At 36.7% G+C, this 27,205-nt stretch overlaps 1 long non-coding RNA gene and 1 pseudogene across 1 annotated transcript in view; both read left to right on the top strand.

Moving 5' to 3' along the window:
• LOC110349779 (uncharacterized) overlaps positions 1-27,205 on the top strand; it is a 168,258-nt gene that overhangs the window by 2,085 nt on the left and 138,968 nt on the right. The window lies entirely within an intron of this gene.
• Positions 774-897, top strand: LOC147826178 (U4 spliceosomal RNA; annotated as a pseudogene).

The following is a 27,205-nucleotide window of genomic DNA, read 5'->3' on the forward strand; positions in this document are numbered from 1 at the left end:
ATGCACAGCTGGAGTGTTGTTAGGTTAACACAGTTGGGGCCCCCAAACCAAGGGGCAACAGTACCAAGCCAATTATGTAGGTTATTGTGTGTGCATCAGAAGAAATCCTGGTTAAACTGAGTTCTGGTTCCCCACAATAGTAACTTCAATAACACACTCTTACCATCTGCATTCTTCTCCTTGTTCCATTCTTGCATATGAGGATTACTTCCCAAATAATCTGTCTTTACATAAGTAGTTAATTGAAGTTATGCTTTTGGGGAATACAAAGGTAAAAAAGTTTATGTAAGTAGAATGCCTGAAGTGCATATCCTCAGAACTCTGGAACTGGATTGTCTTAACTCCGTTTTGTTAAATACAATGATGATACCTTCTCGTGTGGTGTGGCATCACAGCTACTAAGGTTCTTACCTGTGTTGTATTGAGGATAAAGAAGAACCATTAAGAGATGTTTGCACAGACCTAGGCTCCCTAATTTTAATAGGAGTGATGTAGGTGATGGGATACCAGAATAGTGGAAGCTTTTAGTGGGAGCTTTTAGTGGGAGCTTTTAGTGGGAGCTTGTAGCCAACAGAAGGAAGGTCAACATAATTACTATGGCCACCATGAAAGCCAGAGTAGCAACCAGGTTGCCCTGCCTTGTGGACTCACATCCAATGTCTGTTAAAGATGAGGTAGGTGAAAAACCTAATCCTTTTACTTTTCATGACTAGACAGAAAAAAGTACTAGTAAGTAAAAGGCTGACATCAGCTACTTTAAGAAATATCACCTCAGTTTTGCACAGTGGAAGTATCATAGCCAAAGAGGTTTATCTGAGGCAGGATTATTGATAATTGAAAAGAAAGATCACCTCACACCCAGATGTATCAACTAAGGGAAAGCAGATCCTTTGAGGAAGAATCTTATAGTGCCATTCCAATTATCTTCAATAGATGTTCCCCAGTACATCTCCCAAAGGGCCTGAAGCCGTTTTACTACAGACTCATAGACTGTGGCAAGAGAATCACCAGTTTTTTAAGGGATTTTTAACCCAGGAACTGAGTTGGTACTGAGAGGATGCCAAAATGGAGGCCAAGTGATAAGAGGAGTTCTTGCCCTAGTCTGTCTTTCAGTGTGTCTGTTGGGTCTGTGGACTTCCAGAAGGCATGGCTGGTATACATATACTCTCTGATAGGATAGTCTGTGATAAGAGTTATGATGGTAGGAAGGTCCAAGTGGAAGCTTCTGAAAGCATCTCTCTGGCTTGGTGAAAGGTAGGAAATCAAACACTAATTGCACTTAGGAGGACTTTCAGAGATCGAACTACCAGTGGAGGCTTTTTTAAAAAAAACTAGAGATTGATCAAAGGACCTTTACACTGAGCTACATCCCTACATGTCAGCTATTTTATTATTTTTATTATTTTTATTTTGAGACAGGGTCTTGCTTGAGCAGAAAGACAAAACCAGAACTTATTATGGAGATTTTTCCACTGGGTAGGGTACAATTCCATCAGGACTAAAAGTCAAAAGGAGATTCCTGGAAAGAGCAGTAGTTTGTACTTAAAGAATTGACATGTCTCTTGATGGGAATTTTTCCTGTTCACAGAGTTTTACTAGCACAACCAAGTGATAGACTTACAAACACATGATTTTTCTAACATATTGCCACTTACTAAAGAAGACACTTTATGGTATGGGAGGCAGATCACTTGGCACTTGACTAAGGATCTCTGGTCCTACCATATACTGTACATTCATTCTTTTTTCCTTTCCTTAAATTCTTCTATTGGTACATTTTAGGTATACATTTATATTTATCATTGGGAACTTGTACCTTTACATGATGTATCTTGGTTCTTATTTTTTTCCCCTTCCCCTGCCCTCCCTTCACGCCCTCTACCCATCCCTATTTACAAAGACTTCATTTTCCATTTTTTCCTTTTCTCATAATGTTTCCTTTCCCTTCTTTCCTTTCCCCTACCGCTCCTACTTCCCCTGCCCTTTTGGACCTTTTCTTCCTATTTCACATTGTCAGTTATTCATTTTAATCATTTAATCCTTATTTACACTTTGTTTCTCATACCAGAGAAACTATTCGGTATTTACACGTGTGTCCTATTTATTTCACTTAAGACTATGGCCTCAATGTGCATCCATTTAGCTACAAATGTCTTTAGTTTCTCATTCTTTATGGCTGAGTAGTACTCCGTTTTATAAAGAATCCACATCTTCTTTATTTCCAATTGATGGGCACTTGGGCTGCTTCCAAGCTTTAGCTATTACAGACTGTGCCACTATAAACATGGGTGCACATATATCGCTGTGGTATGATTCTTTTAATTCTTTTGGGAAAATACTCAGCAGAGGGATAGCTGGGTCAAATGGGACCTCTAGCCCAAGTTCTTTGAGGTATCTCCATACGGATTTCCACAGTGGTTACACCAGTCTGCACTCGCACCAACAATGGAGAAAGGTTCCTTTCTCCCCACACCCCACCAGCATTTGTTATTGGTTGATTTCTTGATAGCAGCCATTCTTTTTGGGGTGAGGTGGAACCTCAGTGTTGTTTTCATCTGCATCTCTCGAATGACCAGTGATGTTGAGCATTTTTTCATATGTTTATTTGCTGATTTATTTCTTTGAGAAATGTCTATTCATTTCAGATGCTCATGTTTGAATTGGGTCTTTAAATTTGGGTGGTCTGATTTTTTTCAGTTCTTCATATATTCTAGATAGTAGTCCTTTGTCTAAGGTACAGCTACTAAAACTTTTTTCCTACATTGTAGGTTGTCTCTTAGCTCTGCTGGTGGTTTCTCTTGCAGTGCAGAAGCTTTTTAATAAGATGAGGTCCCAGTTGTTGATTCTTTCTGCTAGTTCCCGTGCTACTGAGGTTTTGTTCATAAAGTCTTTTCCTATGCCAGTGTCTTCAAGAGTTCTACCTAACTTATCTTCTAGCAAGTTTAGTGTTTATGTCTTAATATTTAGGTCTTTAATCCACTTTGATCTTAGTTTAGTGCATAGTGATAGGTATGGGTGTAATTTTAATCTTTGGCAGGTTGAAATCCAGTTTTTCCAACAGCATTTATTAAATGGGCTATCTTTCTTCCAGTGAGGATGGTTGGCTTCTTTGTCAAAGATGAGGTGGCTGAGTATGTCTGGAGTTATTTCTGCATCTTCTAATCTATTCCAGTGATCCTCAGGTCTGTTTGTTTGCTGAGACCATGCCGTTTTTATCACAGTGGCTTTGTAGTATAATTTCAAGTTGGGGATTGTGATACCCCCTGCCATGTCTCTGTTGTCTGGAATTGCTTTTGCTATTTTAGGTCTCTTCTGGTTCCAAATGAATGTTTGGATTGTTTTCTCTAGTTCTGTGAAATATATTGTTGGGATTTCAGCCGACATTGCATTAAATCAATATAGTAGTTTTGGAAGTATGGCCATTTTCACTAAATTAGTTCTTCCTACTCAGGAACAAGGAATGTCTTTCCATTTCCTTATATCCTCTTCAATGTCTTTTTTCAGAGTGGTATAGTTTTCAGTGTAGAGGTCTTTTGTCTCCTTTGTTGGATTGATTCCTAGATATTTCATTTTTTTGATGCTCTTCTGAAAGGAATTATTTCCTTAATTTCTCTCTCAGTGAGTCTGTTATTTGTGTACAAGAAAGCTATTGATTTTTGAGTGCTGACCTTGTATCCAGCTACTCTACTGATTCTGTCAATTAAGTCTAGAAGTCTTTTGGCAGAGTTGTTTGTGTCTTCTATATAAAGTATCATATTGTCAGCAAATGACTTTCACTTCTTCCTTTCTTGTCTTTATTCCTTTTATTTCTTTCTCTTTTCTAATTGCTGTGGCTAATGTTTCCAGAACTATATTGAACAGGAGTGGTGATAGTGGGCATCCTTGTCTTTTTCCTGATTTTAGTGTGAAAGTTTTCAGTTTTTGACCATTTAGTATGATGTTGGCTGTTGGTTTTTCATAGATAGTCTTAAGCAGGTTAAGATAAAGACCTTCTATTCCAATTTTCTGTAGGGTTTTTATCATGAATGTGTGTTGGATTTTGTGAATGCTTTTTCTGCATCTATTGAGATGATCATATGGTTTTTGTCCTTGACTCTGTTAATATAGTGTATTACATTTATTGATTTACATATGTTGAACCATCCTTGCATCCCTGGGATAAATCTGCTTGGTTAAGGTGTATGATCTTCTTGATGACCATCTTTGTTATGTTTGCCAGTATCTTGTTGAGGACTTTTGCCTCTGTGTTTATTAGGGAGATTGGTCTGTAGTTCTCTTTTTGGGTTGGGCCTTTCCCTGGTTTTGGAATCAAAGTAACACTTGGTTGCAGGAATGAATTTGGAAGTATTACTTTCCTTTCAATTTCATTGAAGAGTTTAAACAGTAATGCAGTAATGGTGATAGTTCCTGTCTAAATGTCTTGTGGAATTCAGCATTGAAGCCATCAGGACCTGGGCTTTTCTTTGTTGGTAAATTTTTAATTACATTTTCAGTTTCACTCATTGTAATTGGGGTGTTTAGAATTTCTATATCTTCTTTATTTAACTTTGGCAATTCATATGTATCTAGGAATCTGTCCATTCTGTGTTTTCCATTTTATTATAGTACAGGTTCTCAAAATAGGCATTGATGATCCTCTGGATTTCTGTTGGATCTGTTGTGACTTCACCTTTTTTGTTCTTAATTGCATGGATTTGAGCCTTTTCTTTCCTTTTTTTGATAGGTTGGCCAAGGGTTTATCAGTTTTATTTATTCTTTCCAAAAACCAACTCTTTGATTCATTAATTTTTTTGTATCATTCCCTTAGTCTCCATTGCATTGATTTCTGCTTAGATCTTTATAATTTTTGTCTTGTAAGAGCTTTGGGTTTGTCATGCTTCTCTTTTTCTAGGAGCTTGAGGTTCAGCATTAAGTTGTTTATTTGAGCTTTCTCTGTTTTCCTGATATGGGTATTCACTGCTGTGCATCTCCCTTGTAGATCTGCTTTCATTGTGTCCCATAGATTCCTCTGTGTTGTACTGGCATTATCATTTACTTGTAGAAACTGTCTAATTTCATATTGCATTATGGTCTGATAATATGCAGGGGGTAACTTCAATTCTTTTGTATTTACTTAAACATGTCCTATGAGCTAGTATGTGGTCTATTTTGGAGAATGACCTGTGTGCAACTGAGAAGAATGTGTATTCTGATTTTGTGGGGTGGAACACTCTGTAGACATCTATTAAGTCCATTTGTTCAAAAGCTTCATTCAGTTCTAGAATTTTGATGTGGATTTTTTTGTCTAGATGATCTATTTGTGACAGTGTGGTATTAAGGTCCCCCACTACAATTTTATTAGTGCTTATTTGGTTTTTCACATCCATTAATATTTGTTTTATATAGTTGGAGACATTTGTATTTGGTGCATATATATTTATGATTGTCATCTCTTCCTCTTGGATTGTTCCCTTCACAAGGATGTAGTGAACATCTTTGTCTCTCTTAATTAGTTTTGGTTTGAAATCTACTTTGTCTGCAAATAAGATTGCTACCCCTTTCTCACGTGGAGAACTGTTTTCCATCCTTTTACTTTCAGTCTATGAATTTTGATTTGAATTAGTTATGTTTTTTATATACAGCATATTGTTGGATTTTGTTTCTTAATCCATTCTTCTAGTCTATTTCTTTTGATTGGTGAATTGAGGCCATTAACATTGATGGTTATAATTGATAAATATTGACTCATCTTTGTCATAATTTTTCACTTTTGTTGGCTCTTTTATTTTTAATTTTTCCCCCTTTCCCTTTAGTTTCTTACCTTGCATGGTGGCTTTGTTCTGTTGGCCTCATGAAATTGTGACTTTCATTGTCATTTTTTAGGATATTGTTTAAAATTGTTTGGAGTGCTGGTTTGGTGTTCATGAAATTTCTCAGGTGTTCTTTGTCATGGAAGTATCTAATTTCCCCATCAATTTTGAAAGATAATTTTGCAGGATACAACAGTCTAGGTTGGAAGTTATTTTCTTTTAGGCCTTGAAATACTTTACTCCAGGCTTTCCTTGACTGGAGGGCTTGTGTTGAGAAGTCTGCTGTGATTCTGATGGGCTTTCCTTTGTAGGTAATTTGTTTCTTTTCTCCAACTGCTTGTAGGATTTTGTTTTTCTGTTGAGTTTCTGGGATCTTGACTATTATATGTCTAGGTGAATTTTTTTTTTTTATCGTGGCTTGTTGGAGTTCTATATGCCTCACTTATCTGTAGGTCAAATTCTCTACCTCTGTCTGGTAAGTTTTCTGCTATTACTTCTGTGAACAGTTTTTTTTTTTTTGTCATTTGTACTTTCTCCTGCTTTTTCATGGACTCCTATCAGTCTTATGTTATTCTTCTTTGCATCATTTAGCAGCTGCTGGATTGATTTCTTGTGGTCCCTTCCTATTTTGAAATCTCTGTTTTCATGGTCACTAAGCACAATCCTGTCTTCTATATCTGATATTCTATCTTCACATTCACTCAATCTTCTGTGAATACTTTCAGTGCAGTTTTTAATCTCCTGAATATCTGTTTGAATCTGTTGCATGAATTCCATTTTTTTCTTATGTTGGGTGCTCTTGATTTCCATTTCTTTCTTATGCTGGGGATTCATGGCTTCCAGCATGGTCCTGAAGTCATCTATTTTTTTAAATCTGTTTCTGTTCTAGAGCCTCTAATCATGTGTGTCACTCTGCTCACCATCTCTGTAGTTATCTGGGAAATTATTTCTGCTTTGAATTTTTCTAGAGTCTCATTCATCTGTTTTGTTACTTCCTGTGTTATCCGTTCATGGTGTCCAGGTGTTTTATTGTCAGACTTTTCCACCTCATTTCCCCAGAATTTGCCTTTAGTGAGCTGAAAGTCTGGGTTTGTGTCCTGCCAAGGTGTCTTCTCATTTTTAATTCTGTTGTTGGTCCTTTTTTTTGCTTTAATTCACAGGCTGATACTTGAATATTTCTTATTGTGCATATCTTTATTACTTGTGTTTAGAGCCCCTATTGAGTAATTGCTTCTCAGAGATATCTTCCAGGTATGCCTGGACTTTTTAGGCTTTGAATCTCCAGTGACTCTTAGGCAATCTCATTTTTAGTATACCAGGGAGGACAACCAATTAGATCAATCATGACACCTTAGCCCAATTGACACAATCAGAATCAATAATAGTATCAAGTACAGCTTAGAAAATAACCATTTATGGTAGCAGTTAATTTGTCACCTTTAACCGTGCAAACTAGATCAAGGTCTAGGGCCAACCCAAAATATGTTTGTAGTAAGTAAATCCTTCAATATGGCAAATTTTCCCTTTGAGATAAATTTTTAGAAGGGGTTGGGGGAGGGAGCAATAGAGAGATAGAGGGAGAGGGAAAGGTTAGCGGTGAGGTTAGAGGACATGGGAAGATCATGCAAATTGTGGGAATCTGTTGAAGACAGGAGGAAAAGACAGTGAAAGAACAGAGATGATTACAGAACAAACCAACAACAATAGCGAAGCTGAAATTTGTATTCACCTTCCTATAATAATGACAGTCAAGAGGACAGACAAAGAGGAACAATTCAAAATGGGACAGGAACAGGAACAAAGAGGGAGAGAAATATGGAGCCAGTAGGGAGGAGAGAGAGAGAGAGAGAGGGAGGGAGGGGAGGGGAGGTGAAGAAAAGAAAAAGAAAAGAAAAGAAAATATATATCAGAACAAAACAAAAGTTCTCCCTTAGAATATGTCTCTGCTGTCCTAGTAGACAATGTGGGCAGCAGTGTGCGGGTCTAAGTTGATTAGCCTCAGCAAGCCAGCTGTAGTCTACTGAGATTCAGGCTGATTTCTGGCAGCAAGTCCCAAGTTGAGGTCCCTGACCTCCTGCAGGATTAAACTCTACAAGGTTCTACTGCAGGTTCTAGCTGTCCTCTCCCCTAAGCGAGTCCAGGTTTCTATGGGAGGTGCTGATCCCACCAACTTACCAACCACGATGGTCCAGTATGCTTTTATTGAAGAGATTTTCTTTACTTTCCCAGTGGGCTTCAGTTTTCATTGAGGAGTCTCAGAGAGGCCCTCTCTGTTGTTTACTTCTGCTCTATCTTCTGGGGCTCGTAACCATGGCCTTTATGTTCCCCCCTGGCACCTCTGTTGTGCGGATTCAGATAACGCACAGCCTGTGCATTGTGGTCTTGGCCCAGGTGGTGGCTGCTGGTGTCCGTGGGACCAATACGCGAAACTTAAAGGAGGAAGAGTTTACTTGGGTTCATAGTTTGAGAGAGTTCCATCCATGGTTGGCTGGCTCTAAGGCAGGAACAGCATGGTGGTATACATTCATTCTTTATATAAAGTCTTGGAAATCTGGTATATAGTTCACAATTCTTTAGTGAAATGTTTGCTCAAATCTTCTGACCACTTTTTAAAAACTGGATTTTTAGTTTGAAAAATTTCCACTATTTTTTCTTTTTTATTATTAGCACAGTAGTATGCTTGTGGTACATAATAACTACACTCATCCTGGGGGAATTAGTGTGCATACATTTCACATCTTGAGTTTTACTTCTCTCCTTACCTTCACCTCTCTCCCATCCCCAGATCCCTTTTCTACCTTCACAAGGTCTCCCTCCCTGTTTCATATATCATCTCTTTTCTATTTGACTTTTAAAATTATTTATATTTGGGGTTTTTCATATGATATTTAACCTTCTGTGTCTGATTTATTTCACTTAGTCTCAAGGTCTACCCACTTTTCCCAGTGGCTAAGTAGTACTCTATTTTGTATGTAAACTACATTTTCTTTATCCATTCATCTGGTGATGGACATGTAAGCCACTTCTATAATTTAGCTGTTAGGCATTGTGTTACTGTAAACATGGGTGTGCATATATCATTGTAATATGATGTCTTTAACTCTTTCAGGAAGATGCCAAGGAGAGGTATAAGTGGGTCAAATGGAATATCTATTTTTAGTGTCTTGAGGAATCTCAATACTGATTTCATAGTGGTTGTACTATTTTATTTTCTCACCAACAATGCAGAAAAGTTCTTTTCTCCCCAGAACCTTACCAGCATTTGTTACTGTTTGAGTCTTTGATTATAGCTATTTTTACTGTTGTACAGTAGAATCTCAGTGTTGTTTTGATGCATTTGTTTAATGGCTAAAGATGAAAATTTTTTTCATGCACCTATTGGCCCTTTGTACTTCTTTTGGGAAGTGTCTATTCATTGAAATTGCCCCTTTTTTATTATTGTCTATATTTTAGGTGGAAAATGTGATGTTTTCATATATATACAACAATAGTGAAATGATTATTATAGTTAAGCAAATTAGCATATCCATCACCATATATTGAAGTTCTTTTCCTTATATTTGCATTTGGAGAGTTCTTTGTATATTCTAGATGCTCGTCCTTTTATCAGAAATACAATTCATAAGTATTTTTCTCCATGCTGACACTTTTTATCATTCTCTTCACAATACCTTGAAGAATAGAAGTTTTACATTTTGATGTGCCTTAATTATTTTTGGTAGATTATACTTTTTATGCCATATCTAATTTATTTGTGCTTGTCTTAGTGTCACAAAGATTTTTCCTGTTTTCCTTCATATATTTTCTAGTTTTGGGTTCTACATCTAGATCTATGATCCATTTTGAGATTTTTTTCTTTTTGCATATGTTGTAAGGTCTTTTCCTTTGCTTGCATTGTTTCTTGCATTTGCTTTTTAAGACTAATGAAAGATGAAAATAATTCCTCTGGGTTATTGTTCATATATTTCTTGGACACAGATTATGACCATTTGGCAACTGGGAATACATGGATTTTAAAAAACAGTGAAACTTAAATTCCTCTTTAAAAATTATTGTTTTATATTTTCAAATAAATTCAATAGAAATGATATTCCAGGTATATAAAGGAGTTTTAATCTTTGATATAGTAGCTGAACTGGGACAACATATTGCACAGTTTGAAGAGCTCCATGTGGGTGAATTAGCAGACACTGCTGTAGCAGAGATTAGGTGGCTACTCTGCATCTTTGGAATAAAACAGTTGCCACTGAGTAAAACTTAGGGTTTGACAAATCATTCTTGTATTTATTCCAAGGGTAAATATCAATTTGTTATTTCAAAAGTAAATATCAATAAATTTCACTGAAGATGCTTTTATGGAAATGAAAAGTTTCAATTCATGTACACAACTGAATAAAGTAAAATTTATTCTTAGTTTTAAAGCTCTCATTTGACTATAGAATATATAATTGATTATTTTAGATTTTTTTACAGTAACTTTTGTAAGGAGCCAAGTAAAAGATTTCATTATAATGCTATCCTGAAATGTGGAAATCACACTAATTTTCAATTAATTATCATTGCAGTTCAAGTTTTATATTTAATATTAGAAACATGTCAAACTGTTAGCTGAGTGTGGTGGTGCATGCCTATAATCCCAGCACTGTGGGAGGCTGAGGCAGGAAGGTCACAAGTGCAAGCCTAGGCTGAATGACTTAGGGCCTTAGCAAGATCCTACATCAAACTAAAGACATAAAGTAGGGCTGAGAATGTAGCTCAGCATGCAGGCACTAGATTCCCTAGTACCAACAAAACAAACCAGAACAACCTCAAATCGCTTGAAGTGCATTCTGAAACTCTGGAAAGAAATTAATAGCATAACACGAAGATACATTAAATATACATAAAATAAAATATATAAATCATAATATCTACAATATATAATTGATTTAAAACTACATGTAAAATACATTGTGTTTTTACATTTCCTGAAATGAAGAACTAATAAGAATTAGTTCCATTTTATTTTTATTTATAACTAGTATTAACTAATTAATAATAGTGAATACACTGAGATGAATGATAAAGACACCTCTTTATATTTTATCTGTACCTTAGAGAAAAAATTTCTGCAGTTGAACAATACAATTAAAGCCTTAAAGATACATGAAGGGGCTCTTTCTTTTAGTCTTTTAAGATGTTGTATATCAAGGAAATAATTACTTCTCAAAAGATAATGTCAAACTGAAATATTATAATAAATAACCAGAAAAGTAATACAAAACTTTAATATTAATAACTCTAGAAAAATATCAGCTCACATTTTTTAAGTGAGTCACTTAGGTTACCGATGATCGAGTACATTGTACGTTGCTTTCCTTTACCATATTAAAGTATTATGATACATTTCTACATATACACCTGCCTAAAATATTCATATGCATTCTTATTATTCTTATACAGAGGAGGAAGAAAATATAAGGATGAGGTTAAATGTCAACTGTTTCTCTCAGCTGTTTGATTTACTCTTAAAATCATAATTTTCTCTTGTCTTGCAAAAACATACTCAGCTGCTCACTGTGTATTGTTTCTTCTTTAAATTATGTATATTATATCTCTTGTTGCCAGTCTGATTATGCCATATCATAAAAATTTAGTGTCTTTGTACTGGAGTTGTTACCATTTTGAAGGTATAATCAGGTCTATAAATTGTTAACATGACTATTGAATTTAAAGCAACTAACATACATCTCTTTCCCCCAAAATCCTTTTAACAATTCCCCTTCCCAACTCTGAAATTCTTTTTTTTTTTTAAGAGTAGGAAAAATTTATTGAGAGAAAGATAGGTTCTGTCCAAGAGACACAAAAGGTGGACCGGAAAATGGGTTGCCCCATATCTCTGAAGTTCTTTGAATGAATTTTCATCACAGCTAAGTAATGGATTATTATGATTCAGCTTCTTTTAATATCATTAAAAAGTTCCAAAAACAAAGTCTGTGTGTGTGTGTATTATGTGAATACATGCATGTATACATATAGTCTTTCTCTGTTTGTACTATGTATGATTATTTTGATGTAATCTTAGCAACAATGTGAAGCAAATTTTATTTTAGAAATAGAATGGCTAGCTTTTTGTGTATTGGACATTTAGGATCCATGATAAGGCTAATATGGAAAAGGAAATATTACTTCAAATGTCTTTTTGTAACAATATTATGTTGTATTCATTACAAAAAACCTATTAGAATCAACATAGTACTTTGGTTCATTCCACTTTAGCATGCCATGATGTTGAAGATGGTGTTTATCTTTTTTTTTCAGTTTTGGGGTGTTAACATTGATAAAAATAATGGAAAAAAACCCAGTGTGTTTGCTGGGCTGATGAGATAACAGGAGAAGTTTTCTTTACACGTGTGACAGCATCAGTAGCTGAGGGCCTGGGTCATGAGATGCACTTTACATAATGGTGAAGCTCTATTTTCAAGCGCACACTGGTGAACAGAACATCTATAAAGAATACCTAATTCTGGGGAGAGATCCACTTCACTTAAATCATTCTCAAATTATTTTAAAGGACATGCTTGACACAAGCTTTGAGAATACTAAGAGTTGTGGAAAACTGTAGTTCTCATCTAAGATTGGTTAGGTGGCAGTATCTGTTGATCAGTATCTGCCGTGATTGTGAGTGCTGTTGTCTCTGAGACATGAGTACAGTCTTTCTTCTTTGAAAGCCAGTGGACTTCCACAGCTTGTTCAGGTACCTGAAAGAGTATGTGTTCTTACAATGGCAAGGTTGTCTTTTGTTACCTGTTGGGAATTTATATGTGGCGAGCTCTAGTACTCTTTAAACGTAACATCTTTCTAAGGTTTCAGTTGTTTTGCTTACATTGAAGAGGATAGTATATTTAGATCTAAGTAATCCAGTCAGTCTCTGTGGAATTAGCTGCATTAGATCAAATAACCCTTCTGAAACACATTCTGTTCAATAAGAGAGGCAGCAATAATGAAAAGATTCATCCTTAGTTCCAAACCAAGCATCCTGCTGGGATAATACTTTTGGAGCAGCACAATCAGACTTTGGTTAGTTAATAAACTTTTGGTATAAAATGACTGTAAATAAACTGAATTGGAGTTTTGGTTTTGAAATAGTACTTATCACCAGCTATGGGTATCTTTTAACTTGTATGTGAAAATACATGCAAATACACATGTGCATGTGCACACACACAGTATAGGAGTGTTAAGTCCTTTAGATACAAGGTTAGAGTTTACAAATTCTTCATTCTGTGGAGTAGGTAAATACATTGCCTAAACTAAATCTCACATATGTGTATACATGCAGTAGCTAGAGTATTAATAATCTTTGATCAAGCTGTTAGAGTACAGTGTTGCAAAATGAATACTACATTGAATCCAGAGATTTGAATGCAAATGAAGGATCTTACCCTTGTCAAGTGTTGCAGCTCATAAATGTGGTGAGGTGCAAAGGATGAGAGATTTCTTAGAGTCAGTGTCCAATTCAAACTCCAAGAAGGCCCAGAAAGACTGTCCTTAACTGAGACCCCCTCAGCATGAGAAAGTCTCATAAAGACAGCCATGAACTGAAGCTTCTGTGGCTTTTTATGGATAGAACCAGGAAGCAAGGGTAAAGGACAATGGCAAGAGTCTATGCGGGAATTCATGCAGGAGATGTGAAGGATGGGGAGAGGTCAGGGTGGTTTGGTACCTGATTGAACTTAGGGCCAATCTGAGTAATAAATCAGAGTATGGAGAGGAGGGGGCCAGAGCATCCTTTCCTTAAGGCAATGTGTTTTGCTCTTACTTAGTCTTGTGGTTCTGTAGGGTATCTTTTAATCTCTTAACCTTGCATTCCAGGAGTTTTGGGGATGTGGCTCCAAAAGTTCCTTACTCTGCGTATCTGGGTCATACATAGCTCTGGAAAATGCCTCCACCTATCCCCATTCTTTGCTTTGTACACATGTTTGGGAAAAAGGGACAGGGTGAAGGGAGGAAGGATATTGGGCTTGGTGAAGAAAGGTCATCACGACTTCTACTGAAATAGTGTACAGAGGGCTCTTAGGGCTGCAAGACAGAGCAAAAAGAAAATTATTCCAATAGCTATAAGAATCCAAATGCAAAGATTAAGACCAGAAAACCAACTTTTTGAATTTAACCAATAGATGATATCATTGAGATAACCTAAAGTAATATTACAAACTTCTGGTTGAAGTGTATGTAACTGGACCTGTCTCAGCATCGGAGAGTGGAAATCTCCTGGTGAGATCAGTATGAAGAGCATCATGGAGCACATACTGGACTTCACCCCAGGATTCGGAATGATTAAATGGAATTGGAGTGAATGGATATGGCATGCTAACCAGCCTCACAGCTGAGCCTACTATGTCCAAAGAGCTTATTGATGTTTGCTGAGGCATCTGACAGCTGCCTCATGGGTGTCATGTCTTTGTAAAGATTCCTTATCAATATAGGTTTAAGTTAAGAGCTCAGAAGTAGAAAATAGTCATACATAGTTTGGGCTGTTTGGATGGAATGAGTTAAGGCTACACATGCTATGGCTGCAGTAGCTGCTAGTGCTGTTGTTCCTATACTGCCCCCAAACTGCTTTTAGCTGAGATATTCAATTGCTGAGGTTATTTGTTCAAGAGCAGAGTCTCCCTCTCAGTCACATGTGAGATTGTTGGGGAGGCTAGGCATTAGCCCTTAGTCTAAGCACCATAATATGAGCCATACAGTATTTAATTTAGAAATATTATTATTATTGACACATGGAGTGAGCCGTGTGGAATATGCAGGCAAGGTAATATTAATGAGAGCCTTAAAAAGTTGGTACCAAGGAGTGGATAAATTGTAAACAGTGAAAATAGGTTCTTCATTAGTGAGGACCAAAACAGATGGGCAGGAAGTACAGATCATGACATGATCAGACATATCAGAGCAATCCACGTGAGCTTATCTATATGTTGATAGTTGGTGATTCTGAGAATGTGAGGAAAGAAGGAATAGCTAAATGCCACAAGGCTTTGTAAAGGAGATATAAGTAGATGCCAGAAAAAAGATGTAGTAAAGGTCAAGCAAGCCCAGGATTCCATAAGCGGGGGATGCCAGTGTGATTAAAAGGTAAACTATAATTTCAGGTTGAATCAGACTGTAACAGCATCAGATTATGGGATCCATAATTTTCTAGGATTAGTTTATAAGCAAAGTGAACAATGGAGAGATTGGCAGACTAATGTGGCATCCACCCCAGATGTAGGTCATCTCCTCTAGGCACCAGCAGATGAGAACATATGGGAACAGTAGGTTTTTGGAATTTGCCACCATGTGGATTTCACCAACTTTGCCATTAGGCTGTGTTCTTTTTTTTTTTTTTTTTTTTTTTTGGTACCAGGGATCGAACTCGGGACCTTATGCTTGCAAAGCAGGCAGTGGAAACACTGAGCTAGATCCCCGGCCCAAGGCTGTGTTCTTGATGAGTGGTAATGGTGTGACCCTACTGGGACTTGTGACCCTGTAGGCTTTCTTTTAATCTCTAACCATGCATTCCAGGAGGTTTGGGTGTAGGGCTCCCAAAGTCCCATATCTCTGCATGTCCCACTGATAAATACATCTGGCCAACGCTGCCACGGTCAAGCTCTGTAATTTGAGAAGTCTGGCTCTTCTTAAAGCTCACTTCTTATTCTCCTCTTTGAGAAGTAATTAATAGCTACCTCTTTTGGGCCACTGCAATTCTCACACCTACACTGTTTGCTCCTTTTAGAGCAGTAATTACAATGCTTGGCAGTATTTGTATATTTCTCTAAGTACAATTCTGTCTCCTTCCCTGGGCTGAGAGCTCTTAGAAGGCAGTGACTGTGTTTTGTTTATTCTCACTGTGTGTTATGGTTTGGATCTTGTCCCCCATGACCCATTTGCTAAAGTCTTGATTACCAGCCTGTGAAGCTATTTGAAAAATTTTTAAGAAGTAGAGCCTGCTTGGAGGAAGTTAGATTATTGGGGGTGTGCCCTTGAAAGAGATATTTGGATTCAGATTTGTCTCTCTGTCTCTGTCTGCCTGCCTACCTCTCTCTCTCTCTCTCTCTCTCTCTCTCTCTCTCTCTCTATCACAGTGGCAGGAATCTAACACACTGTCTAAAAAACTACTTGACTCATTGAGGGGGCACTCAATATATGGTGAATGAACAGATTTGTATGTGAAGAAGCTAGAATAGAATATTTTTTTTCTTAAATTCTTTTATTGGTACATTTTAGGTATACATTACATTTACATGTATCATTGGGTGCTTGTACCAGTACATGATATATCCTGGTTCTTTTTTCCCCATTACCTGTGAACCCTTCACCCCCTCCACCCTTCCCTATTTACATAGACTTTGTTTCCATTTTTTCCTTTTCTCATAATTTTTCCTTTCCCTTCTTTCCTTTCCCTTCCCCTACCCCCACCCCTACCTCTTTGGACCTTTTCTTCTTATTTCACATTATCAATTATTCATTTTAATCATTTTAACCCTTATTTACACTTTCAGTTTCTCATACTAGAGAAACTATTCAGTATTTACACATGTGTGTCCTATTTATTTCACTTAAGAGGATGGCCTCAATATGCATCCATTTAGCTATAAATGTCTCCAGTTTCTCATTCTTTTTTTTTATTCTTAAGTTCTTTTATTGGTACATTTTAGGTATGCAATATGTTTACATTTATCATTGGGTGCTTGTACCTGTACGTGATGTATTTTGATTCTTATTTTTTCCCTGTTACCTGTGTGCCCTTCACCCCAACCCTTCCCTATTTACATAGACATCATTTCCATTTTTTTTCTTTTCTCATAATTTTTCCTTTCTCTCTTTCCTTTCCCCTTACCCTCCCTTCACCCCTACCTCTTTGGATCTTTTTTCCTATTTCAAATGATCAATTATTCATTTTAATCACTTTAACCCTTATTTACACTTTCAGTTTCTCATACTAGAGAAACTATTCAGAATTTACACATGTGTGTCATATTTATTTCACTTAAGAGTATGATGGAAACAAAATCTTTGCAAATAGGGAAGGGTGGAGAGGGGAAAGGGAGGGCAGGGGAAGGGGAAAAAAATAAGAACCAAGATACTCATGTAATGGTACAAGATCCCAATGATGTATGTAAATGTATTTTATACCTAAAATGTACCAATAAACTTAATAGGGGAAAAAATAAATAAAATGATAAGTGATAAAAAAAGACTATGGCCTCAATATGCATCCATTTAGCTATAAATGACTCTAATTTATCATTCTTTATGGCTGAGTAGTACTCCATTTTATAAAAAAAACCACATCTTCTTTACCCAGTTTCCAGTTGATGGGCACTTGGGCTGTTTCCAAGCTTTAGCTATTACAAACTGCACCGCTATAAACATGGATGCACATATATCGCTGTGGTATGATTCTTTTAATTCTTTTGGAAAGATACCCAATGGGGAATAGCTGGGTCAAATGGCACCTCTAGTCCTAGTTCTTTGAGGTATCTCCATACTGATTTCCATAGTGGTTGCACCAGTCTGCACTCCCACCAGCAATGGGGAAGGGTTCCTTTCTCCCCACACCCCACCAGGATTTGTTACTGGTTGATTTCTTGATAGCAGCCATTCTTTCTGGGATGAGGTGGAATCTCAGTATTGTTTTCATCTGCATCTGTCGAATGACCAGTGATGTTGAACATTTTTTCATATATTTATTTGCTGCTTTTACTTCTTTTTCTGAGAAATGTCTGTTCATTTCAGATGCCCATTTTTGAATTGGGTCTTTGAATTTAGGGGGTCTGATTTTTTTCAGTTCTTTATATATTCTAGATAGTAGTCCTTTGTCTGAGGTACAGCTGCTAAAATTTTTTTCCCACATTGTAGGTTGTTTCTTAGCTCTGTTGGTGGTTTCTTTTGCAGTACAGAAGCTTTTTAATAAGATGAGATTCCAGTTGTTGATTCTTTGTGCAAGTTCCCATGCTACTGAGGTTTTGTTCATAAAGTCTTTTCCTATGCCAGTGTCTTCAAGAGTTCTACCTAACTTATCTTCCAGCAAGTTTAGCATTTCTGTTTTAATATTTAGATCTTTAATCCACTTCGATCTTAGTTTAGTGCATGGTGATAGGTATGGGTGCAGTTTTAATCTTTGGCAGGTTGAAATCCAGTATTCCCAACACCATTTATTAAATAGGCTATCTTTCCTCCAATGATGGTGGTTTGCTCCTTTGTCAGAGATGAGGTGGCTGAACATATCTGTAGCCATTTCTGCGTCTTCTAATCTATTCCAGTGATCTTCAGATGTGTTTATTTGCCAGGACCATGCTGTTTTTATCACAGTGGCTTTGTAGTATAGTTTCAAGTTGGGGATTGTGATACCCCCTGCCATGTTTCTGTTGTCTAGAATTGCTTTTGCTATTCTAGATCTCTTCTGGTTCCAAATGAAATTTTGAATTGTTTTCTGTAGTTCTATGAAGTATATTGTTGGAAGTTCAATCGGCCTTGCATTGAATCTATATAGTAGTTTTGGAACTCTGGCCATTTTCACTATATTGTTTCTTCCTACCCAGAAGCAAGGGATGTCTTTCCATTTTCTTGTATCCTCTTGGATCACTTTTTTCAGAGTGCTGTAGTTTTCAGTGTCGAGGTCTTCTCCTTCCTTTGTTAGATTGATTCCTGGATATTTCATTTTTTTCAATGCCATTGCAAAAGGAATTATTTACCTAATTTCTCTCTCAGTGAGTCTGTTATTTGTGTACAAGAAAGCTATTGATTTTTGAGTGCTGACCTTGTATCCAGCTACTCTACTGATTCTGTCAATTAAGTCTAGAAGTCTTTTGGCAGAGTTGTTTGTGTCTTCTATATAAAGTATCATATTGTCAGCAAATGACTTTCACTTCTTCCTTTCTTGTCTTTATTCCTTTTATTTCTTTCTCTTTTCTAATTGCTGTGGCTAATGTTTCCAGAACTATATTGAACAGGAGTGGTGATAGTGGGCATCCTTGTCTTTTTCCTGATTTTAGTGTGAAAGTTTTCAGTTTTTGACCATTTAGTATGATGTTGGCTGTTGGTTTTTCATAGATAGCCTTAATCAGGTTGAGATAAAGACCTTCTATTCCAATTTTCTGTAGGGTTTTTATCATGAATGGGTGTTGGATTTTGTTGAATGCCTTTTCTGCATCTATTGAGATGACCATATGGTTTTTGTCCTTGACTCTGTTAATATAGTGTATTACATTTATTGATTTACTTATGTTGAACCATCCTTGCATCCCTGGGATAAATCTGACTTGGTCAGGGTGTATGATCTTCTTGATAACCCTCTGTATTCTGTTTGCCAGTATCTTTTTGAGGATTTTTGCTTCTATGTTCATTAGGGAGATTGGCCCGTAGTGCCCTTTTTGGGTTGGGTCTTTCCCTGGTTTGGGAATCAAAGTCACACTTGCTTCCAGGAATGAATTTGGAAGTATTGCTTCCATTTCAGTTTCCTTGATGAGTTTAAAGAGTAATGGCATTAGTTCTTCTTTAATTGTCTTGTAGAATTCAGCAGTGAAGCCATCAGGACCTGGGCTTTTCTTTGTTGGTAAATTTTTTATTACATTTTCAATTTCACTCATTGTAATTGGGGTGTTTAGAATTTCTGTATCTTCTTCATTTAACTTTAACAATTCATATGTATCTAGGAATTTTCCCTTTTCTTCTGTGTTTTCCATTTTATTAGAGTACATGTTCTCAAAGTAGGTATTAATGATCCTCTGGATTTCTGTTGGATCTGTTGTGATCCTTTTTCATTCTTCATTGCATATATTTGTGCCTTTTCTTTCCTTTTTTTGGTAAGATTGGCTAAAAGTTTATCAATTTTATTTATTCTTTCAAAAAACCAACTCTGCGATTCATTGATTTTTTTGTATTGTTCTCTTAGTCTCCATTGCATTGATTTCTGCTCTGATCTTTATAATTACCTGTCTTGCATGAGCTTTGGATTTGTTATGCTCTTCTTTTTCTAGGAGCTTGAGGTTCTGCATTAGGTTATTTACCTGAGTTCTCTCTGTTTTCCTAATATGGGGATTCACTGCTATGAATTTCCCAGGTAGAACTGCTTTCACTGTGTCCCATGGATTCCTGTATGTTGTACTAGCATTATCATTTTCTTGTACAAACTGTTTAATTTCTTCTTTAATTTCCTCTGTGACCCATTGGTTGTTCACGAGAGTGTTACTCAGTTTCCATGTGTTTGTGCGGGGTTTCCGGGTTCTTATGTTATTGATCTCAATTTTATTGCACTGTGGTCTGATAATATACAGGGGGTAACTTCAATTCTTTTAAATTTACTTAGACATGTCCTATGAGCTAGTATGTCGTCTATTTTGGAGAATGACCTCTGTGCAGCTGAAAAGAATGTGTATTCTGATTTTGTGGGGTGGATCACTCTGTAGAGATCTATTAAGTCCATTTGTTCAATAGCTTGGTTCAGTGCTAGAATTTTGTTAATTTTTTGTCTAGTTAATCTATTTGTGCTAGTGTGGTATTAAGGTCCCCCACTGCAATTAGTGCTTATTTGGTTTTTCACATCCATTAATATTTGTTTTGTATAGTTGGGGACATTTGTATTTGGTGCATATATGTTTATGTTTGTCATCTCTTCCTCTTGGATTGTTCCCTTCAGAAGGATGTAGTGATCATCGTTGTTTCTCTTAATTAGTTTTAGTTTGAAATCTACTTTGTCTGCAAATAAGATTGCTACCCCTGCTTTTTTCTGGGTTCCTGTCTCATGGAGAACTGTTTTCCATCCTTTTACTTTCAGTCTATGAATTTCTTTTTGAGTTAGGTGTGTTTCTTGTATATTACATATTGTTAGATTTTGCTTCTTAATCCATTCTGCCAGTCTATTTCTTTTGATTGGTGAATTGAGGCCATTAACATTGATGGTTATAATTGATAAAAACTGACTCATCCTTGTCATGATGTTTTACTTTTGTTGGCTCTTTTATTTCTTATTTTTCCCCTTTTCCGTTTAGTTTCTTACTTTGCCTGGTGGCTTCCCTCTGTTGGGCCTTATGGAGTTATGACCTTCATTTTTTTTTCTAGGATATTTTTTAGAATTGTTTGGAGTGCTGGTTTGGTGTTCATGAAATTTCTCAGGTGTTCTTTGTCGTGGAAGTATGTAATTTCCTCATCGATTTTGAAAGATAATTTTGCAGGGTACAACAGTCTAGGTTGGAAGTTATTTTCTTTTAGGGCTTGAAATACTTCACTCCAGGCTCTCCTTGATTTGAGGGTTTGTGTTGAGAAGTCTGCTGTGATTCTGATGGGCTTCCCTTTGCAGGTGATTTGTTTCTTTTCTCTAACTGTAGGATTTTGTTCTTCTGTTGGGTTTCTGGAATCTTGACTATTATATGTCTAGGTATAGATTTTTTTTTTATTGTGGCTAATTGGAGTTCTATATGTCTCAATTATCTGTATGTCCAATTCTCTACTTCCGTCTGGGAAGTTTTCAACTATTACTTCTCTGAACAGATTTTTCATGTTGTTTGTACTTTCTCCTGCTTTTTTTGTGGACTCCTATCAGTCTTATGTTATTCTTCTTCACATCATCTAGTAGCTGCTGGATTGATTTCTCATGGTCCCTTACTATTGTTAAGAAATCTCTGTTTTCATGGTCCTTAACCACGATCCTGTCTTCTATATCTGATATTCTATCTTCACATTCCCTTAATCTGCTGTGAATACTTTCAGTGGAGTTTTTAATCTCCTGAATATCTGTTTGAATCTGTTTCATGGATTCCATTTCTTTCTTATGTTGGTTGATCTTGGTTTCCATTTCTTTCTTATGCCTGACATTCATGGCTTCTAGCATGTTTCTGAGCTCATCTATTTTTTTTTTATCTGTTTTTGTTCTAGAGCCTCTAATCATGTCTTTCACTCTGCTCACCATCTCTGTAGTTATCTGTGAAATTATTTCTGCTTTGAATCTTTCCAGAGCCTCATTCATCTGTTTTGTTACTTCCTGTGCTATCAGTTCATGGTGTTCAGGTGTTTGATTATCAGACTTTTCCACCTCATTTCCCCTGGGGTTTACCCTTGGTGGGGTGGAAGTCTGAGTTTGTGCCTTGCTTAAATGTCTTCTCATTTTTGTTTTTTGTACTGTCCTTGGTTTAACTACTGGGTTGATACTTTGAAATTGCTTATTGTAAGTATCTTTGTTGTTTGTAATTAGAACCCTTATGGAATGATTGCTTCTCAGTGGTGTCTTCCAGAAATAGCTGATCTTTAGGTTTTGAGTCTCTAATGACTCTGAGGCTATCTCATTTTCATTGTATCAGGAAGGACCACTGACTAGATCAATCACAACACCTTAGCCCAAGTGATACAATCAGCAACACCATAGCATCAAGTACATCTTAGAAAATGAGAATTTGCGAAAGTTATTAACCTATCACCTTTAACTGTGTGAATAAAATCAAAATCGAGGACCAACCCAACATAGGTTTATAGTGAATAAAGTCTTCAATGTAGCAACTTTACCCTTTGGGATAGGGAGTTAGAAGGAGTTGGAGAGGGAGGAATAGATAGGTAGAAGGATAGGGGAAGGTTAGTAGTGAGGCCAGAGGACACAAGTGGGAGAAGGAAAAAGAGAATAAAAGAAAAATAAAGAAGAAATCTGAATTATGGCCAGAACAGGAACAAAAAGGGAGATGAAGAGCAATGTAGGACAGCAAGAGAGTGAGTGAGAAAGAGAGCGAGAAAGAGAAAAGAAAGAAAAAAAGAAGAGAAAAATAAAAATTTGAAAAAAGTAGGAAAAAAATTAAAAATAAGAGCACCCCCCCCCAGTAATACTAATTTTGGAAATAAAAAATAAAAATGAAAATAAAGGGCCTCCTTCAGGTTTTGTCTCTGCTGTCACAATAGACAACAAGGGCAGCAGCGTGCAGTTATAAGTCAGTGAGTCTCAGCCAGCCATGTGCAGATCCGTGGGATTCAGGCAGATTTCTGCCTGCAAGTCCCAAGTTGAGCTCCCTGTCCTCCTGTAGCATTGAACTCTGCAAGGTTCTACTGCAGGTTCCAGCTGCCCTTCCCCTTAAGATAGTCCTGGTTCTGATGGGAGGTGATGATCCTTCAACTTACCAAGTATGGTGGTCTGGTGTCCCCTATGGCTTTGCAGTGTGGAAGCAGGTAGTGGTACAGCCAGGAGGCCAGAGGCAGGGGTGGGGGCATGTCTTGCAGGTGGTCCCTTGGCCAAGGGGATCGCCGCCATGGGCATGGCTAGTGGCGAGGGGTCCTCACCTTCTGGCTGGTCCCTGCAGGTGTGCTTGGCACAGGCTTATGGAGCGGGGCTCCTGACCACCCGGGACCTCTCTCTCCGGTGGGTTAAATGCTAGAATAGAATATTTTAAAACAACCCTTAGGTTTATCTGCTTCTAACCTGTTATTTAGTGGGTAGAGTGAGGTGATTCACTCGGTAATATATTTAGTTGAGAGAATGAGTTCTAAAGTTTTCATTGGATTTTACCAGATTACAAGTTCCTGGCATGACTGGAGTGGACATCTGAAATGTGTTATTCATTGGCTTGTGAGTTATTGAAACATTTTATATTCAGTTACATTCTGTACCTCAGCAGAAGAAATGTTTTTATTTTTCATGGCTATTCATGAAAAAACTCTGTATAATCTGAAGGTTAATTTGATTTACCTTTAGAAATGTATTTCTGATTATTAATCTTATCAGATGAGTGAACATGTTATTTACTGACGTTACTAAACTGAGCAGTGATACTGTATCATAATTTAAATTTTTCTTGAAATCTTCAACCAAGATTTACACATACAGTTTAATTCTGGATAAAATATGTAAAGGTGTGAAAATTTAAATATAATATATTTAATATGGAAATGTGATTTTAGACTTGAACATGAGGATTATCTTGCTTCCTGCACGTCTGTATGAATATGGGGTGAATCTTGGCCTGGGGTGCACTTTCAAATAGATTCTTGGACCATGCCATTTTCCCTGTGACTAATTAATACATTATGCTTCATACTCATGGTCAGAAAAATAATGCTTCAGATATGTTTTATTCTGGCCTTTTGGGGATTCTTTAAGTACTTTTTATGTTTTATCTTCTTCTTATGTTTTCATGTTATTTATAATCATCAAATGTATTTGCATGGCTAAAAATTCAAAAGTTAAACTTATGTAGAAAAAAGTTGAGTCCATACTTCTGGACATATTCACCAGCTCTTCTTTCCTAAGGTGATTAACACATCTGGAAGGTTATTGTACAGATTTCTAGAAATAGTGCATGCATGAGAAATACATGCACACATCTATTTTTCCTTTTTAAAAAATTTAAGGTGGTAGTATAATATGTAACTTTCTACATCTACTTTTATTTTAATTAATTAATTAATTTATGGTTCCAGGGATTGAGCTCAGGACCTTGAGCTTGCCAGGCAGGGGTGGCACTACTGAGCTACATCCTAGGCCACCTATATCTACTTCTAAAATTTAATGTTATAGCCTCTTAGGTTTTATAGTTGAAAAAACTAGATTCATCCAAAACGGGCTCAGGCTGCATGCACAATTTTCTCTTTTGCCTATTCATGTATATTTATATTTTACTTATTGGTGTTATTCTTACATTTCTCTTTTATTGATGTATTTATATTATGCGTATTTTTGGTCTATTTAGTCATAGTACATTTAGCCATAACATTTATTCAGGTTGATCTGTTTTCCCTTTGAAATTGATTGTGGGGTAGGAAGCAAAGTGCAACTGTTTGTAACTATTGTACAAATATAAATATAGCCTTCCAAAAACCAGTTTTTATGTAAAAGAGAATTATATTATTCTAGCATCTGGAAACTATAACATGGGGAAGAAGCACTGAAAGAAATAAGTATGCAATTATTGTCAAGTAATTAAATGTCTATTATATAAAAATGAATTAGACTTGTGTGGCTCTGGAAGGTAGAACTAGACTAAACTGCCATAGAAAAATCATTCCCCTGACCTTAAGCACAGTAACTTTCCACAGTGAAATGGAGTGTCTCATGCAGTGCACAGCAAAGACTAGACCACTTTTTCGGGATGCTGTTATATAAGGAATCCATGTACTGTAGATTTGAACTGGATCCCCTTACAGTTCCCAACTCTGGGATGCTGTCTTCCAGGCCAGGATTCTATGAGGCGCTCCAAGCCTTGGAGCTCCTTGATGGCTCAAACCACTCCTTCTTCTGTGGTCATCTAATCCCCATTCAAGAAATATTACCATGCAACAGCAGCTCATGCTGTTGGCCAAGGTGAATCATTACAAACCCTTATGCACCAACAGATAAATAGAATAAAAATTATGTATGAACCATTTCAGACCCAAACAACACCTTATCTGTTGTGGCAGGCTGTCTGTGGCAATCTTAATGTATACATTTTGCCTAGTTGGACAAGAAAGCCTGTTTTAGGCATGAGTAATTTCTTGATCTCATCTTTATTCTGTAGCATCATGTAATGTTATGACTTTCCAAAGTGGTCACATTTACCATTAAGTAAACTTCTTTAGGGCAGGATTGATGTCTAGAAACACCTGAAAACTTTGCACCCTATCACAGAGTTTAACAATGTGCATTTAAACTTCCCTCATGTCTTTTTTTGTGGCTTGATGGGTCATTTCTTTCTCTTTTTGTGCAATATTCCAGAGTATAGATGTTTCACAGTTGGTCTATTCATCTGTTGAAAGACATTTCTGTTATTTGTTTAAAGAATAATTTCCCCCTTATATTGCTTTACAAGACTGATTTAGTGCACAGATAGAATCTAGAGCTTATATATACAGAAAAACTAGAAATATGCCTTTAGTGGGACATTCAATTAGTCTCAAGTTTTAAGACCAATGCCTATATCAATGTATGACATTTACATTTCAAAACAAACACATTCACAATAAAAAATTTGTTGTCTTAAAAATTCATTTTCTGCATAATCAAGATCTCTGAAAGCAGAATATAGAAATAATTTCTCATAGATTTTATTGTTTATTATGTCCCATAAAAATTAAAACTTTTGAAATATCTATTTTGTTAAGGCTTATACTGTATTAAAGTCTCAGAATGTAAAAAGGGAGTCTAAAGCTGTCTGGCCCCATTAGTCTCCATGTCCAAATTTCTTGTCCAATATTGTGGGCTAGTCATCTTATAACATGTTTGAACATTTCAAATGATAGAAAGATTTCTCTCGTCAATGGACCTATTTGCCTTTTTAAAGATAACCACTTCTCAGAAAGGTCTTTCTTTTGTTCAACTAAACTCTGTTTTGCCATAATTGTTACTCATTCATTCTAATTCAACTCCATGAATTATAAAGAATAAACTTAATCTGTTCCCCAATGATAGTCCTTTAATATTTAAAAGATAGCTATAATGTCACTTTCCATATTAAACTTCTAAGGGATCTTATCATCTTAGGCATTTTCCTTTGAATGGTTTTGTAGCTCTTTACAAACATTTTGTGGATGTATATCTGTGTACTTTTATTCATCCATTAATATATTCATTTAGTAACCATTTTTTGAGTGCCTGCTGTTTACCAGACCGTGTAAGGAATTAGAGATGCAATAGTAAAGCAGCCACAGCTGGTCCTCTGTCAGGAAACATTCAAGGGGTAATAACCAAGATGAATGGAATAGGACAAGCCACTTTAGAGAGGTGTTCAGGGAAAGTCAGCCAGTGGAAGAACCTGCTAGGCAGGAATGTTCACATGTGAAAGAACTTGAGGTAGAGGGGACAGTAGCAAGTTCTAGGAACTGAAAGATCACTAGGTGGCGAATGCAGTGAGAACAGGTGCATATCGTGGTTTAAAATATGTAAACATTCTTTTCTAAGTTGGAGCCTAACTCCCTCCTAATCTGGGTTGGAATTAAGTGATTTCCTTGTAATGTAAAATGTGGCGGAAGTGATACTCTGTGATTTCTGAGGTTAGGTCATAGCAAAGAACAGCTTGTGTTTGGGTCATTCACTCTTAGGTCAGTCTGAGAGAAGTCAGCTACCGTGTTCTGAGTCCTCTCAAAAACCTGCAAAGAGTCATGGTTAGGAACTGAGGCCTCTTCCATCAGGAAATACCTAGTTGTGAGCGGACCATATCCTAAGGAAACATTTGGAAGGCGATCCTCCTGCCCCAAGTTGGCTGCAGCCCTTGTCAACATCATATCTGTGACCTCCTGAGAGACTGCACACCAGGGCCATCCAGCTAAGCCACTTCTGCATTCCTGATAAACAAGCACTGTGAAGGATACCAAATTTATCATCATTTTTAAGCACTGAATTTGGAGATGATTTGTTGTGCAGATAATAGATAGAGAAAGGATATATCTAGTAGATGGCTTTCAATAACACAAGACCCAACTCAAAGTGTCATGAAACAATGGTG

The sequence above is a fragment of the Heterocephalus glaber genome, unplaced genomic scaffold, assembly GCF_053883595.1.
Source record: "Heterocephalus glaber isolate CG9 unplaced genomic scaffold, H.glaber_assembly_v1.0 deba00001472, whole genome shotgun sequence".
NCBI classification, from domain to species: Eukaryota; Metazoa; Chordata; class Mammalia; order Rodentia; family Bathyergidae; genus Heterocephalus; species Heterocephalus glaber.